Here is a 16,740-nt window from a genome sequence, read left to right on the forward strand (position 1 = left end):
TTGATATTAATATGGATGTATGTTATTGATGGCAAGTCATCTTATGCTAGCTTTTCAAGCATTTTTCACTTGTTTCATTAGGTTTTATGCACTTTCTTGCATTGTAAGTAAATGATTTGGAGTGGATTTGCATGGTTTTGTTGAATCAATCAACCATCCTTTATTTGACACAAAATCATAAGGTTTAAGCTAGAATTAGTTGGTTTTTGAATGATTTATAAACCTTGTGAATTCGGTGATGCTTTGATTGGTTGTTTTGATTATTTGTAGGTGAAGAAAAGAAAGAAATCAAGAAAGCGTGCCTATTAAAGTGTGGCCCAAGGGAATGAAAGCGTGGCATTCAAGCGCAACCAATGCCATGGCACTCAAAAAGTGAGTGTAGCGCTCAAAAAGTGAGCACTGGTGTGAAGAAAGCCAAGCACCCAAGACCAAGGGAGCAAGAGGCATGGCGCTGCGTTGAGAAAGTTAACTGAGCGCCCAAGGAAGCAAGAAAAATGAAGAGCGCTCAGTTAACTCATTTACCTTTATCGTTCCTCAAACAAAAGAAAATCAAGGTGCAATACTAAGGAGTGAAGCAACCAAGGTTCGAACCTTGCACCTGAGGAACCAAGAGAAGCGCTACTTGCAAGAAAATAAGCCAAAATGGCTTTAGTGAGGTTCGAAGAGAGGACCCTTGCACAAGCAATAAGGGGCACTCAGTTCCCTTACTTAACTGAGTGCTACTTTGCATTGCTACACTTGCAAGGAGAGGGGCACCAAATTGGCTTCACTGGGATTCGAAGAGGGAGCTCCCCCCACCATGCGCACAAAGGGCGCTCGGTTCCCTTACTTCACTGAGCGCCACTCTTCATGAATTGCTAGGAAAAATGCATTCCTCAAGGCTCGAACAAGGGAGCTTCCACCCAAAGATTGGAGTGCTGCGTTAACCTTGTTAACTGAGCGCTAGTTTCACAAATTGAGGGGCCAAGGTGGCCTCAGCAAAGTCTCGAAGAAGAGTCCCACACTCAAGGCAAGGGCGCTAAGTTGGAATAGACAACTGAGCGCTATAAGCCCAAGGAAACAAGCACTGAGCGCTCAGTTGGATTAGATAACCAAGCGCTTCCTTGGGAGGGGCCTTGGTTCACAATTCCAAGTCCAAAATCAATAAAATTCAATTCTTCACCAAATTTGAAAAGCCCACTCCAAAGTCTGAAGATAAAAATTAGAAAGTGTATAAATGGGAGTTAGTTTGATTTGTAGAAACCTTTACTTTCACTTTTAAACCTTCTTTTATTTTTAGTTTTAATTTTAGCTCACTTTTACATTTTAGCTTTGAATTGGTGAATTGGGATCGAGAGCTGAGTTCTCTTCATCCTTGTTCTTACTTCTGCATTTCTTACTTTCTATTTTTGGAATTTTGGATTGAGATTAAGGAATTCTGTTTCAAATCTTGATCTGAAATCCATTTTTGTTCTTCTTTTGCATAATTCAGAGAATTGATGATTAAATCTGAGTTTCCTTTACTGCTTTTATTTACAATTCTTCTGCAAATTATTTTCTGTTCGATCAAAGAAGGAATTGAGATCTAGATCTACTTTCTAGTCTCATTGATCCCCTGAGATCTTGAATTTCTTTCCTCGCTTTCACAATTGAGTTGAATTTACTTTCTATTTTATTCTTCAAGCAATTTTGCTCTTTTGTTTAGATCTTCTGCAATTTATTTCAACTCCTCCTTTTCTGATTGATTACATTTTACATTTACCTGTTGAATTCTAAATCCCAGCACCCCAAATCCCTTTACTATTCAAGAAATTTACAATTCTTACACTCTAAGTTTTAGCTATTTACATTTCTTGCAATTTAAGTTTCAGTCATTTATATTACTTGCACTTTAAGTTTCAAGCAATTTAATCTTCTGCACTTTAGTTTTCTGTCAATTCTCCCTCTCCCTTATATTTTCATGCAATTTAGCTTCTGTTAATCATAATTCACTCAACTCATCAATTGTTTGCTTGACTAAACTAACCACCTAACTAAAATTGCTCAATCCTTCAATCCCTGTGGGATCGACCTCACTCATGTGAGTAATTACTACTTGATGCGACCCGGTACACTTGCCGGTGAGTTTTGTGATGGAATCTGATATCAACCCATCAGTTATCTTTTAAAAAGTCTTTTGAACGGCAATACATTTTTTTAAGATTTAAACAGGCTCATATTTTAGTATTAAATGTTACAAGAGTAGTCGTAATATCCAAACTATCAGTGTGGCGCAGCCGGAAGCGTAACATTTTGATTGATTACTGTTTGAGTTTGGTTAAATTTACAATGAAATTTTGTGAAATTATTGTTGTTGTTTGTGAATTGCAGTTCGGCCGTGCAGAATAGCCCAGCTGGGGTTATTTTAATGATTTTGGAATGGTTATGAATGAGAATTATTGATTAAAATTGATAAATTTTGATGGCCGAGAGATTAAACTAAAAGCTGTGAAAAATCGGTAACCGAAAAACTCGAAAACGGATTAAAATACAACTAATATTTTGAAAGGAAAGGGGTAAGGGTTTCGGTTTTGGTATAAAAGAGATTAGTAATTACATTTTATTTTTGAAGGATAATATGTATTTGTATATAAAAATCGAGGTATAATTTATAATTGTATAATTTTTTGGGTATTTTGGGTTATAAGTAAAGTTCAGGGGTAAAATTGATATTTTATAAAAGTTTAGGTTATTTTTATAAATATGAAAATAAGTGAGGGTTAAAATACAATTTTATAAAATATTGAGGTTGAAAATAGAATATTAAAAAGTTTGTGAATAGAAAGTAATTAATAAAAATTTAAAATAAGGTTTTATAATTTAAGTTTTAAAAGAAGATTATAAATATTATTTTAAATATTTTTTTAAAATTATTCATTTATATTAAAAAGCAAGTAGAGCAATCTTAAAATCTTTATAAAACGCATACTTAAGTAAAGAACTTTATAATTCTTTTCCATAAGACACTTAGGGAAAGGCGAGGGAATAATATGAAAATAATTTATATTATGGAATAATAGGAAAGAAAAATATTAAAGAAACCTCTGTCACAGAAGAGCAGAGAGAAAAGATTAAAAGAATCTAAAAGAATTCCTGCCACAGGAGGACAGACAACAGAAAAGAAAAGAAAGAAGGAAAGAAAGAAAAGAAAAGAAAAGGAGATAAGCAGAGATATTGTTTGGCATTGAGAACAAGTTGAGATGATTGTGTACTGATGAGCGGATATTTTATACCCTTTTTGGTACTGTTTTCTTAGTGTTTTTAGTATATTTTATTAAGTTTTATTATGTTTTAGTAGGTTTTAGTGCAAAATTCACATTTTGGATGCTACTTTAAGTTTTTGTATTTTTCTTATGTTTTTAGATGAATTTGGCAAGTTTTGGCAAAGTCTCACTCAGAAGCAAAGAAAGGATAGCAAATGCTGTCAAATCCTGACCTCCATGCATTCAAACAAGCATTTTTAGAGCAACAGAGGACCAATTGACGTGCTCTCAACGGCATTAGAAAGCTAACTTTCAGGGCTTTCCAGCAATACATAATGGTTTATACTTTTCTTTGGAATGGACTGCCCAAAATAGGCGTTGAATGCCCAACTTACCCCTTTTCTGGTGTTCAACGCACCAGAAGGACCAAGGCCAGCGTTGAACGACCAAAACTAGCGTTCAATGCCACCAAGGGAGCACAAGGTAGTGCATTTTACCCCCTAGTGGGCGTTCAACACCCACTCATCCAAGTTAGACGCCAGCTCAGCCCAAACACTCACCAAGTGGGCCCAAAAGAGGATTTTCACACCTTTCGGCTTAATTTATTTCATTTTTGTAATTTTTAATTATTAGATTAGTATATATAGGTGAAGATCACCCATGTTTAGGATCTTCAGCTTCTCAGAACTTATCACACTTTATTTTCTGTAAAATATGAACGGCTAAACCTCCTAAGTTAAGGATAGGAGCTCTGCTCATTCCTATGGATTAATATCATTACTTTTCTACTTTAATATATGTTTGATTTCATTCTATGATGTATTGTTGTTCTTCATCTTTATGAATCTAGGGTGGAATGAGAGTATGACCCCTTATTCTACATGAGTTCTTTACGAGTCCTGACCCAGATAGTATTGAGCTACATCTTGAGAGTATATCACGGGTTCCAACAAGTTATCTAGGCTAATTGGGATATGTGACATGAAATCTTGTTAGTCATGGGTAATTGAGATCCCTGTGGCATTAAGGCTAGAATACTGAGCTTCATTCTCCGATCCGGAAGATTCAACCTTGCCTGTGGCGTTTTGAGTAGGACATCAGAGATTGAATTGCGTGAGCTTCATGATGCATGAAATTGCAATCACACCTTTGCAACTCCGCACAACTAACCAGCAAGTGCACTGGGTCGTCCAAGTAATACCTTACGTGAGTAAGGGTCGATCTCACAAAGATTGTCGGCTTGAAGCAAGCTATGGTTATCTTGTAAATCTTAGTAAGGAGATTAATGATAAAAATGATTTTTGTTTATGAAAAGTAAATAACATGAAATAAATGATACTTGTGAGTCAGTAATGAGGAACAGGTTGAGGTTTCGGAGATGCTCTGTCGTCTGAATCTCTGCTTTCCTACTGTCTTCTCTCCAAACACGCATGGCTTCCTTCCATGGCAATCTATATGTTGGTGGATCACCGTTATCAATGGCTACCATCCATCCTCTCAGATGAAAAATACCAGGCACGGTTTCTGCACGGCTAATCAACTATCGGATCTCTCGTCTCGGATGAAAAATACCAGGTACAGCTACCACACGGCTAATCATCTGTCGGTTCTCACTAGTGTCAGAATAGGATCTCTCCATCCTTTTGCATACTGTCACTGCGCCCAATGTTCGTGAGTTTGAAGCTCGTCACAGTCATCCCTTTCCAAATCCTACTCGGAATACTACAGACAAGGTTTAGACTTTCCGGATCCCAGGAATACTGCCAATTGGTTCTAGCCTCTACCACGAAGGTTCTAATCTCACGGGCTCAGTCCGTGGATTAGAGACCCAAGAGATACGCACTCAAGCTGTCGCCCAATGACTACGTTGAGCTCAAGTAGAACGGAAGTGGTTGTCAGGCACGCGTTCATAAATTTGAGAATGATGATGAGTGTCACGGATCATCATATTCTCTATATTAAATTACGAGTGAATATCTTAGAACAAAATCAAGCGTGATTGAATAGAAAATAATAGTAATTGCATTAATCCATTGAGACACAGCAGAGCTCCTCACCCCCACCTATGGGGTTTAAACAAGGAATGGGAAATGGGAAATCCGGATCTCAGGACCCAAGAGACTAGAAAACCAAGTCTAGATCTCAATGCCTTCCTAGATCCAACAAGAACAATTGCAAAGGAAATTGTAAATTGCAAAGAAAGTAGATGAAGAACAATTAACCAAAACTGAAATTTAATTTTGCAGTAAAATAAAGCAGAGAGGTCTCAGGATGAGATTGAAACAGAATTTCTTCAATTCTCCAACCCAAGATCCAAGACAAGTGTAATTGAAATTCAAAACAAGAAAACTAAGAGGAAGGGAATTCAATTCTCCTTCCCCGAGACTTAGAAATTAAAATTCACTCAACACCAAAAGCTTTCCGAAAACTCTCTATGAAACTTAATCCAAGACTCAAGTCATTCCTCCTAGCCATTCCTTCTTGCATCAACCTTTCTCCAAGCTTTCTTCACCTATCATTAATCAACCAAACACATCAAAGCTATGCTCAAAATCATGAGATATTCATTCTTTCATAATACATGACAATTATAGCATAAAACCTCATGAAATAGCATGAATTCATACATGGTTGATTAAATAAAAGGAAACATGAAAATCTACCCAATTGGCTTGCTTTTGGCTCAAGAAAAGAGCATAATTCAATTGAAAACAAAAGAAAAAGGCTAGTGAAACTAGGCTAAGATGACTTGTCATCAATGTCTTTATAGGTTCATGATCATGTGGAGTCACAAAATAAATATAAAAATTGAAAACGGAATCAAAAATAGCAGAAGAAAAATCACACCCTGGAGGAGCATCTGTCTGGTGTTCAGCGCCAGAACAGAGCATGGTTCTGGCGCTGAACGCCCAAAATGGGCAGCTTCTGGGCACTGAACGCCAGAACAGGCATGGTTCTGGCATTCAACGCCAGAAATGGCACACAAATGGGCGTTGAACGCCCAAAATGGCCACCAACCTGGCGCTGAACGCCCAGAGTTGAGTGCAAAGGCATTTTTACATGCCTAATGGGTGCAGGGATGTAAATCCTTGAACACCTCAGGATCTGTGGACCCCACAGGATCCACTCAGGTTTTGTGGACCCCACAGGATCCCCACCTACCTCCACTCACTTCTCCTCACCACTCTCTTTCACACAACCCCATAAACACTCTTCCCCAAAAACCCTTCACCAATCACCTCAAACTCTCTTCCCCATCACCTCTTCACCACTCACATCCACCCACTCTTCCCAATAAACCTACCTCATAAACTCCACCTACCTTCAAAATTCAAAACCAATTCCCCACCCAACCCCACCCATATGGCCGAACCGAAAAGGGAAGATAAAAGCTTCCACATCTGAGTCATGAGAGATGGAAAGGTTCATCTCCAAAGCCCATCAAGACCACTTCTATGATGTTGTGGCCAAGAAGAAGGTGAACTAAGAAAAAGATGGAGCAAACAAGAGAGCCCAGTCATGGAGCTCAAGAGGCGTATGAAGCTCATCACCATGAGATCTCGGAGATGCCTCAAATGCACTTTCCTCCACAAAACTACTGGGAGCAAATCAACACCTCCCTAGGAGAATTGAGTTCCAATATGGGACAACTAAGGGTGGAACATCAAGAGCACTCCATCATGCTCCATGAAATAAGAGAAGATCAAAAATCAATGAGGGAGGAGCAACAAAGACAAGGAAGAGACATAAAAGAGCTCAAGGACATCATTTGTTCCTCAAGAAGGAAACGCCACCATCACTAAGGTGGATTCATTCCTTGCTCTTATTTCTTCTGTTTTTCGTTTTCTATGTTATGTGCTTATCTATGTTTATGTCTTCATTACATGATCATTAGTAGTAGTAACTATGTCTTAAAGTTATGAATATCCTATGAATCCATCACCTCTCTTAAATGAAAAATGTTTTAATTCAAAAGAAAAAGAAGTACATGAGTTTCGAATTTATCCTTGAACTTAGCTTAATTATATTGATGTGGTGACAATGCTTCTTGTTTTCTGAATGAATGCTTGAACAGTGCATATGTCTTTTAAAGTTGTTGTTTGAGAATGTTAAATATGTTGGCTCTTGAAAGAATGATGACTAGGAGACATGTTATTTGATAATCTGAAAAATCATAAAAATGATTCTTGAAGCAAGAAAAAGCAGCAAAGAACAAAGCTTGCAGAAAAAAAAAGGGGCGAAAAAAAAATTAGAAAAAAAATAGAAAGAGGCAAGAGCAAAAAGCCAATAACCCTTAAAACCAAAAGGCAAGGGCAAATAAAAAGGATCCTAAGGCTTTGAGCATCAGTGGATAGGAGGGCCTAAAGGAATAAAATCCTGGTCTAAGCGGCTAAACCATGCTGTCCCTAACCATGTGCTTGTGGCGTATAGGTGTCAAGTGAAAACTTGAGACTGAACGGTTAAAGTCAAGGTCCAAAGCAAAAGAAGAGTGTGCTTAAGAACCCTGGACACCTCTAATTGGGGACTTTAGCAAAGCTGAGTCACAATCTGAAAAGGTTCACCCAATTATGTGTCTGTGGCATTTATGTATCCGGTGGTAATACTGGAAATCAAAGTGCTTAGGGCCACGGCCAAGACTCATAAAGAAGCTGTGTTCAAGAATCATCATACTGAACTAGGAGAATCAATAACACTATCTGAACTCTGAGTTCCTATAGAAGCCAATCATTCTGAACTTCAATGGATAAAGTGAGATGCCAAAACTATTCAAGAGGCAAAAAGCTATAAGTCCCGCTCATATGATTGAAGCTATGTTTCATTGATAGTTTGGAATTTATAGTATATTCTCTTCTTTTTATCCTATTTGATTTTCAGTTTCTTGGGGACAAGCAACAATTTAAGTTTGGTGTTGTGATGAGGGGATAATTCATACGCTTTTTGACATTGTTTTTAGTATGTTTTTAGTAAGATCTAGTTACTTTTAGGGATGTTTTCATTAGTTTTTATGTTAAATTCACATTTCTGGACTTTACTATGAGTTTATGTGTTTTTCTGTGATTTCAGGTATTTTTTGGCTGAAATTGAGGGACTTGAGCAAAAATCAGATTCAGAGGTTGAAGAAGGACTGCTGATGCTGTTGGATTCTGACCTCCCTGCACTCAAAGTGAATTTTCTGGAGCTACAGAACTCGAAATGGCGCGCTTCCAATTGCGTTCAAAAGTAGACATCCAGGGCTTTCCAGCAATATATAATAGTCTATAGTTTGGCCAAGAATAGATGACGTAAACTGGCGTTCAACACCAGTTTTCTGCCCAAATCTGGCGTCCAGCGCCAAAAAAGGAGCCAAAACCAGAGTTGAACGCCCAAACTGGCACAAAAGCTGGCGTTCAACTCCAAGAAAGACTTCTACACGTGTAACACTCAAAGCTCAGCCCAAGCACACACCAAGTGGGCCCCGGAAGTGGATTTATGCATCAATTACTTACTCATGTAAACCCTAGTAGCTAGTTTATTATAAATAGGACATTTTACTATTGTATTTGACATCCTGGATTGTATTTTGATCCTGTGATCACGTTTTGGGGGCTGGCCATCTCGGCCATGCCTGGACCTTCACTTATGTATTTTCATACGGTAGAGTTTCTACACTCCATAGATTAAGGTGTGGAGCTTTGCTGTTCCTCAAAGATTAATGCAAAGCACTTCTGTTTTCTATTCAATTCATCTTATTTCGCTTCTAAGATATCCATTCGCACCCAAGAACGTGATGAAGGTGATGATTATGTGTGACGCTCATCACCATTCTCCCCTATGAACACGTGCCTGACAAACACTTCCGTTCTACATAAAATAAGCTAGAATGAATATCTCTTAGATCTCTTAATCAGAATCTTCGTGGCGTAAGCTAGAATGATGGCGGCATTCAAGAGAATCCGGAAAGTCTAAACCTTGTCTGTGGTATTCCGAGTAGGATTCAATGAATGAATGACTGTGACGAGCTCCAAACTCGCGATTGCAGGGCGTTAGTGACAGACGCAAAAGGATAGTAAATCCTATTCCAGTGCCTAACTGAGATTTGCAAGGTGACCATAGCTTGCTTCATACTAACAATCTCCGTGGGATTCGACCCTTACTCACGTAAGGTATTACTTGGACGACCCAGTGCACTTGCTGGTTAGTTACACGGAGTTGTGAACCATGGTCTTGGCATCATGTTTTTGGCGCCATTACCAGGGAAAGAAAGAGCGATGAATTTTACATAATTAAAGTGTAATCACGATTCCGCGTACCACATATGCCTCAAATTGGACTTAAACGCCACCTTGGGTGCCAAAATGGGCATTTAACACAATGAAGTGTGCCAGTTCTGGCGTTTTACGCCAGAAAAGGGTCTCTGGCTGGTGTTTAACGCCTGTTTGGGCCATCAAATCTCGAGCAAAGTATGGACTATTATATATTGCTGGCAAGCCCAAGATGTCTACTTTCTAACTCAATTGAGAACACACCAATTGGGCTTCTATAGCTCCAGAAAATCCACTTCGAGTGTAGGAGGGTCAGAATCCAACAGCATCTGCAGTCCTTTCTCAGCCTTTGAATTAGATTTTTGCTCAGGCCCCTCAATTTCAGCCAGAAAATACCTGAAATTAAAGAAAAATACACAAACTCATAGTAAAGTCCAGAAATATGATGTTTACATAAAAACTAATAAAAATATAATAAAAAGTAACTAAAATATACTAAAAACTACCTAAAAACAATGCCAAAAAGTATATAAATTATCCGCTCATCACTTCACCCTCGTCCAAATTGACTGACCTGTTCGGGGCTTTGGTTTGGATCTGAGGAGATTAATGACTGCTACCCTTGGCTTAATCACTTATAGCCTTGCCATTGAATGAATCATTCATTGTTAAAGTAGTTAGTAAGAAGTATTAATCCGAAAGAACAAGCATCTCCGAGGCCTTAACTGATTTCTCACTACTGTTTCTACGTCACTTCTTTATCGCTTTCATTACTGTTTTGTTTATGCGCCTAAAAGAGCAACAATCAACTTTCTATTCGCCTGACTAAGATCTGCAGGATAACCATAACTTGCTCAATCCAACAATCCTCGTGGGATCGACCCTCACTTACCTAAGGTATTACTTGGACGACCTGGTGCACTTGCCGGTTCAATTGTGCGAGTTTCATTTTCGCACACCAAGTTTTTGGCACCGTTGTCGAGGATTGTTCGTGATTGATAAACTAATGGTTGTCTTGCTCCTTAGATCAGGTACTTTTTGTAACACCCTACCACACAGAGCTTTACAGCTAGGATGTAAAATAGAGGTGGCGAAGCGCTACGACCTCAAAAAATAAAATATAAATATACATAATATAATAGTCGAAGAAATGTAGTATACTAGGAGCCTTGAAGAATAGGTAAAACAAATCACAAAATTTAAAAGCGCAACTCTGATGAATAATGTAACTTACGTAAGAAGGAACTACAGTTCTTAAACATATTTATATGAACAGTAAGAGTAGAGTATCAAGATACAAAATATCAAGCTCCGAACTCAGCCTGCGAAGCTAAGGCTGGCCAGAGAATAGTTGCATACATATATATATAATTTATAACCCAAAATATATAAAAGCAGCCCTAGTTCTCCATAAACCTCTATGAGGTGCAAAAGTAAAACATATATACATAGGGAGAATCTATACATATATATAACAAAATAAAACAAAAGTATAATCCCAAAAAGACCTCTTCACTGCGGAGAACTCCAGATGCCTAGCAAGGTGCCTCTCGACTTGCATCTAAAAAACACAACATTGTATGGAATGAAAACCAGGGGTTCTCAGCATAGTAAAGGTGCCGTGCACATAAGATATAAGGTCCTGGGAATGCCAGAGGCAATCCTAGAATGCCGACACTCAGATTATAAAACTTAGAGAGCTAAAACAAAAACCATAAATTAGGGTGGTTCTCTAAGGTTTTCTAAACTTAACCAATTCCTTAAATCTAACTAAAACTTAGCTAGAGTCCTAACTCACTCTGTCTTTCCTCTGTTTCTCCATCTCCGGTGAAGTTGCAAAGACAAACAAGCAGACAATGACAAACATAGGTAGGATACAAATAATACAGATAGCAAATACAACAAATAGCATATTATAATCACTTAGGCAATCCCAATTAATTCACAAGCAAGCAATTCAAACAATATGCATATGATGTATGCCTGTCCTATGGCTGATGAGTCTCATCTGTCAGTTATCAAGCCAACTCGACAAGTTCGGCTACTAAACCCTGGACTGTGCCCTATCACGCATCCCCAAGAGTCTATGCATAGCTTTTTCTCACATATATATCAAATTGCTCAATGGGGGTACCATTCCTGGGAATTTATACATGCCTGGTCACTCTTATGACGTAGGATCAACAGGGTATCGAGTTTCAACCTGGAACACTGATGGAAGAAAAATGTCAGTAAAGATTTTTACGAAAATATCGTGTTGCAAGTATAGTTCTAAACCGAAAATTAAACCTCAATCAAAATTTAAATTGTTTGTCACAATACAAACCCAATAAAAATAAACCGAAGTATTTGAACCTCGGGTTGTCACTCAATGAATTGCAGGGAAGTGTACTTATAATTGGTTATGGAAAAGTATTTTTGGGGTTTTTGTGATAAGAGACAAGTAATGTAAAATAACAAGGAAATAAAATAACAACTAAGAAAAGTCCTAGCAAGGTTTGAGAATTGGAATTTCTATCCTCATTATCATTATCAATTGTGATGGTAATTGCCTTTTGCTTTCACTTAGTTAACCTCTAACAATGAAGGAAACTCAAGTGAGTAAAACCAACTTAAGTTTACAAGTTCTAATCAAAGATTAGATTTAGTGAAGCCTAAGCCAACTAGCAATTTTCAATCACCAATCAACAAAAGAATTTTGATAACTCAAGAGTCTCTAATTGTTCAATCCAAGTTAAGAACATAAAAATATAATTTAAAATCCAACCAAGCATTTTATCGAAAACTTGGAAGGTATAAAATAAAAGCATAGAAAACTAACACGGAAAATAAATCTAAACAACCAATTGCAAGCATCAATGACTAACAATTAAAGAGAGCAACAATAAACATAGAAAACACAAATTACATTAGAAGAAATCAAATGTAATAATAGCTCATAAACATGAAAATAGCGAAAAAGGGAAATAACAAGGTAGGAAGATGAACTAAAGTGCTTGAACAAATAAAAATAAGAGAAAACTAAATTAAAGTGAAAATTGAACCTGAACCTAAGTAGAAATTGAAAGAGAAACCCTAAAACCTAGAGAGAAGAGAGAGCCTCTCTCCATAGAAAACTACATCTAAACCTAACTAATTGTGAATCAAAGTGTGAATGATTGAATCCCCCCTTCCAACTCAATTCTGCAGCCTCTAAACTTCACTTTCAGGCTTGAAACTGGGCCAAAAGCAGCCCAGAAATCGCCCCCAGCATCTTCTATGTAATGCAGCACGTGATGCTCTATCACGCGTATGCGTCAGCCACACGTACGCGTCGCTGGACATTTTCCTGGTCATGCGTACGCGTCATCCACGCGTACGCGTTACTTGCATGATGCGCTAATCACGCGTACGCATTGTCCACGCGTGCGCGTCGCTGCCAGCTTCTCCAAACTTCAATTTCTTGTGTTCCTTCCACTTTTGCATGATTTCTTTCCATCCTCTAAGTCATTCCTTCCCTATAAAACCTGAAAACACTGAACACACATATCACGGCATCGAATGGTAATAAGAGAGGATTAATAATTAGCAATTTTAAGGCCAAAGAAGCATGTCTTCAATCAAGGCACAGAATTAGGAAGGAAAATGTAAAACATGCAATTTATGTGCATAAATGTGAGAATAATGGATAAAATCCACTCAATTCAGCATAAAATGTACCACGAAATAGTGGTGCATCAAACACGTGGTGGCAAGCCACGGTACTTTACCCAGGGAAACTCGTATCTCAGATAATCATTTCATCTTCATTCATTATGGCCACATCATCACTTATATATCTTATAATTGCACTTTTATACGTACTCATCATAACCCGAAGCAAGTGGGGCGAAACTACAACCCCTGCATCTACCCGGGGAGCCTATATACTAACCAACCTGAAAAAAGTGGGGTGAAACCACAACCCTTGCATCTACCCAGGAGGTACGTTCTCATATGCCTAGGAGAAACAAAGGAGAGGATCCTAACCTCCCACCATCTCACTGGGGCGATTTTACAATACCAGGAGGAACAAGGAAGGGGATCCTCACCTTCCACCATCTCCTGGGGTCGCACTTTTGAGAAAGAGTACTCAGATACAACATTCATTCTTTTCTTTAGCCAATTATAATTTAAGTAGTATATATATACATTTACATTTGCACCCTACTTCCTCATACTTGAATCATCACTTCTCAAACTTTCTTCATCCCCAAGGTACCACCTATTCCTAGCTTCACCTTATTACTATGCTTACTAACAAAATCTAAGACCAAAGGAATGAAAATAGAGGTTTAAAGGTTTGAAATTAAGCTTTAAAACATAAAACTCCATTTTTGCTGAAACCGGGGTCACGCGTGGGAGTGCATTATTGAAAAGTCACGCGTGCTCGTGGGTGTGCATTTTGGCCCATTTCGTGTATGCAGCCCCCTTTACGCGCACGCATGCGTGTCAAACAGAAATGCATGGTCGCATAAGAAAGACTCGCGTACACAGAAATCCCAGGTCATGCATAAGAGAGACTCGCGTACGCGTGGGCGTACGTTTTATAAAAAATTTGACTAAGTTTGAAAAGCTGCAGAATTTTAATTTTGGATCCCAAACTTCCAATGGGCATAACTTTTTCGTTTTAAATTCTTTCTCATCCGTTCTTCGAATGGCGTAAACTTCACAAACCCAATTTTCATATGAAACATTTTTGAAACCATTTGGGGGTCCAGAAGCCGAGTTATGGCTCACCAAAGTTCAGCCAAAAATCAATTTTTAAATAAAATCTTCCAAACCTCTATTTTCACAAAACATAAGTCACTAGTTATATTCACTCAACAACACCCTAAACCAAGTCATACTAAATTCATTACAACATAGCCCCACAACCTATCATAACCAGTCATACCTTAATTGTTCATAATTTTAAACATAGATTCCTCAATTAGCCAACAAAATCATCATATATCACCACCTACTCATATTCATCCATATCAACATATCAACCTTCAAAAACTCATCATTTAGCATCCTAATTTTATCACAAACAATAATCACCCAACAATTACTCAATCCATATTAACAAATATCATTAAATTTACTAAGCAATCAACATTCTCATACATTCATACCTATCCTAAGGTCATCTAGCCTAAGTTTTCACAAGACATTATATATTAAATACAAGAAACCTAAACCATACCTTGGCCAATTTTCTCGTATTACCCGAGACACCACCAAAGGCACCAAACACAGCCCCAAGGTTTCAAGATCTTCAAAACAATGATACCCAACCTCTACCAAGTCTCAAGTGTCTACAATTCAAGCTCCAATTTATATATACACCTAATTCACATTTCCACATATGTATACCCAAAACTTAATACTCAAAACACAAAATAAATGAGTTAACTAGAGTTCTAAAATTCTCACCTTACACAAACACCAAAGAAGCAAGATTGAGCATTCTCCTCAAGCTAATTCGAGCCTAAACACCGGAATTGAACAATTTTCAACATAATTGCTCATAAATTTCGAAATTAGGAAGGAAAAAATTGGAACACAGAAGTAGTTCCCTACCTAATTATTGACTGGACTTTGTAAATCTTGACACCACGGATGCATGGCCGCAAACGGTGCGGCGATCAGAGCTCGGAGTAAAAAGTTATGGAGGATTGAATTGGAACCAAATTTTGTTATCTTCTTCCCCCTTGGCTATGCATTATGCATTCTTTGCATGCAGAAGAGAGAGAAGTGAGCTGAAGCTCACTTAAGTAAGTGAGTTGGTTGGGCCCACGGGCCCGGTTTAACCAGTTCGGTCTGTTTGGCCCAATCTTGGGCCGAATTCTTTGAAATTAGTGTCAAAATTCTCGTTTTCATTAACTCTATCCTATTTTAATATAAATTCACATTTCTAATTTTTTTATTAAAAATTAATTTATTGATTAATTATTTGCTAATTTTGCGGGATTTACACTTTTACTTGTTTTTCTTTTTTGTGTTTCTTTATTTCTTTTTGAAAAGTCATTTCCAAAACTTTTTATCATTAGTCATCTTTTGCTTTTGCTTGAGTATTGTGTCTAGTCTTAAGTTTGGTGTCCCTTTGGTTTTCATTTCTTTTCTTGAGTTTTTGAAAATTGTTCTTGTTTTTCTTTCTTGGTGTTCGAAATTTTCTTTATGTTTTTCTTTGTTTGCCTTTAAAATTTTTAAGTTTGGTGTCTTTTAGTGTTTCTCTCTCTATTTTTCAAAATTTATGTTGTTTGATTTCAAAATCTTTAATTTTGGTGTCCGTTTAGTGTTTTTATTTTCTTTTTAATTTCAATATATATATATGTATGTATTAGAAAATCTTTAAGATTTAATTTCAAATTTTAAGTTTGGTGTTATCTTTTTCTATCTTTTTGAACTTCAAATTTTTTTTTAAAACCCTTTTTCTTTAAATTTTCGAAAATCTTGTAATCTTTTTCATTCTTGATTTAAAAATTTTAAGTTTGGTGTCCTGTTAGTAATCTTTTTAATTTTATTCTTTATCTTGTTTATCTTTAATTCTTTGTCTTATTTTTTCTTTAATTTCAAATTTTGTTATCTTATCTTTATTTTAAATTCAAATTTTAAAAAGTTTAGTATTCTATTAGTTTTTCTCTCTTTCAAATTTTGAATTTCAAAATCTTTTCTTTGACTTTCTCTTTTTAATTTCAAAATCTTTCAAAATCAAATCTTCTATCTTAAATTTTTAAAATCTTATCTTATCTTGTTTGACTTTTTCTTTTCAAATTTAAATTTTAAAATCTTTGATTGACTCTTTCTTTTTAAATTTCAAAAATTTTCAAAATCAAATCTTTTATTTTATTTTCAAATCTTGTTAGTTAGTTATTTGTTTTATCTTATTTTATTTTAAAGGTTTGGTATCTCTTTAATTCTTCTTTTTCTCTTATCTTTTTCGAAAATCCTCTCCCTCTTTCTCTCTCTTTTCTTTCGAAAATTTTTCACTCTTTTCTCTCTCTTCTTTTTCAAAAATATTCTATTACTTTCTCCGTCCTTATTTTCAAAAATTCTTTTTAATAAAAGAAACCTGTATTTTCTTTTTCTCTTTATCTAAGTCTCTCAATAGAAGCCCTCTATACTCTAACATAGAGACTCCTTTTTTTTCTCTTCTTGGTTTCTTTCTTTTTGTTTATGAGTAGAAATAGGGATAAAGAACCTCTCTTTGATCCGGATCCTGAAACTGAAAGGACTTTAAGAAGGTGTCTGCTGTAACACCTTACCACACT

The sequence above is a fragment of the Arachis ipaensis genome, chromosome B03 (genome assembly GCF_000816755.2).
Source record: "Arachis ipaensis cultivar K30076 chromosome B03, Araip1.1, whole genome shotgun sequence".
Taxonomy (NCBI): domain Eukaryota; kingdom Viridiplantae; phylum Streptophyta; class Magnoliopsida; order Fabales; family Fabaceae; genus Arachis; species Arachis ipaensis.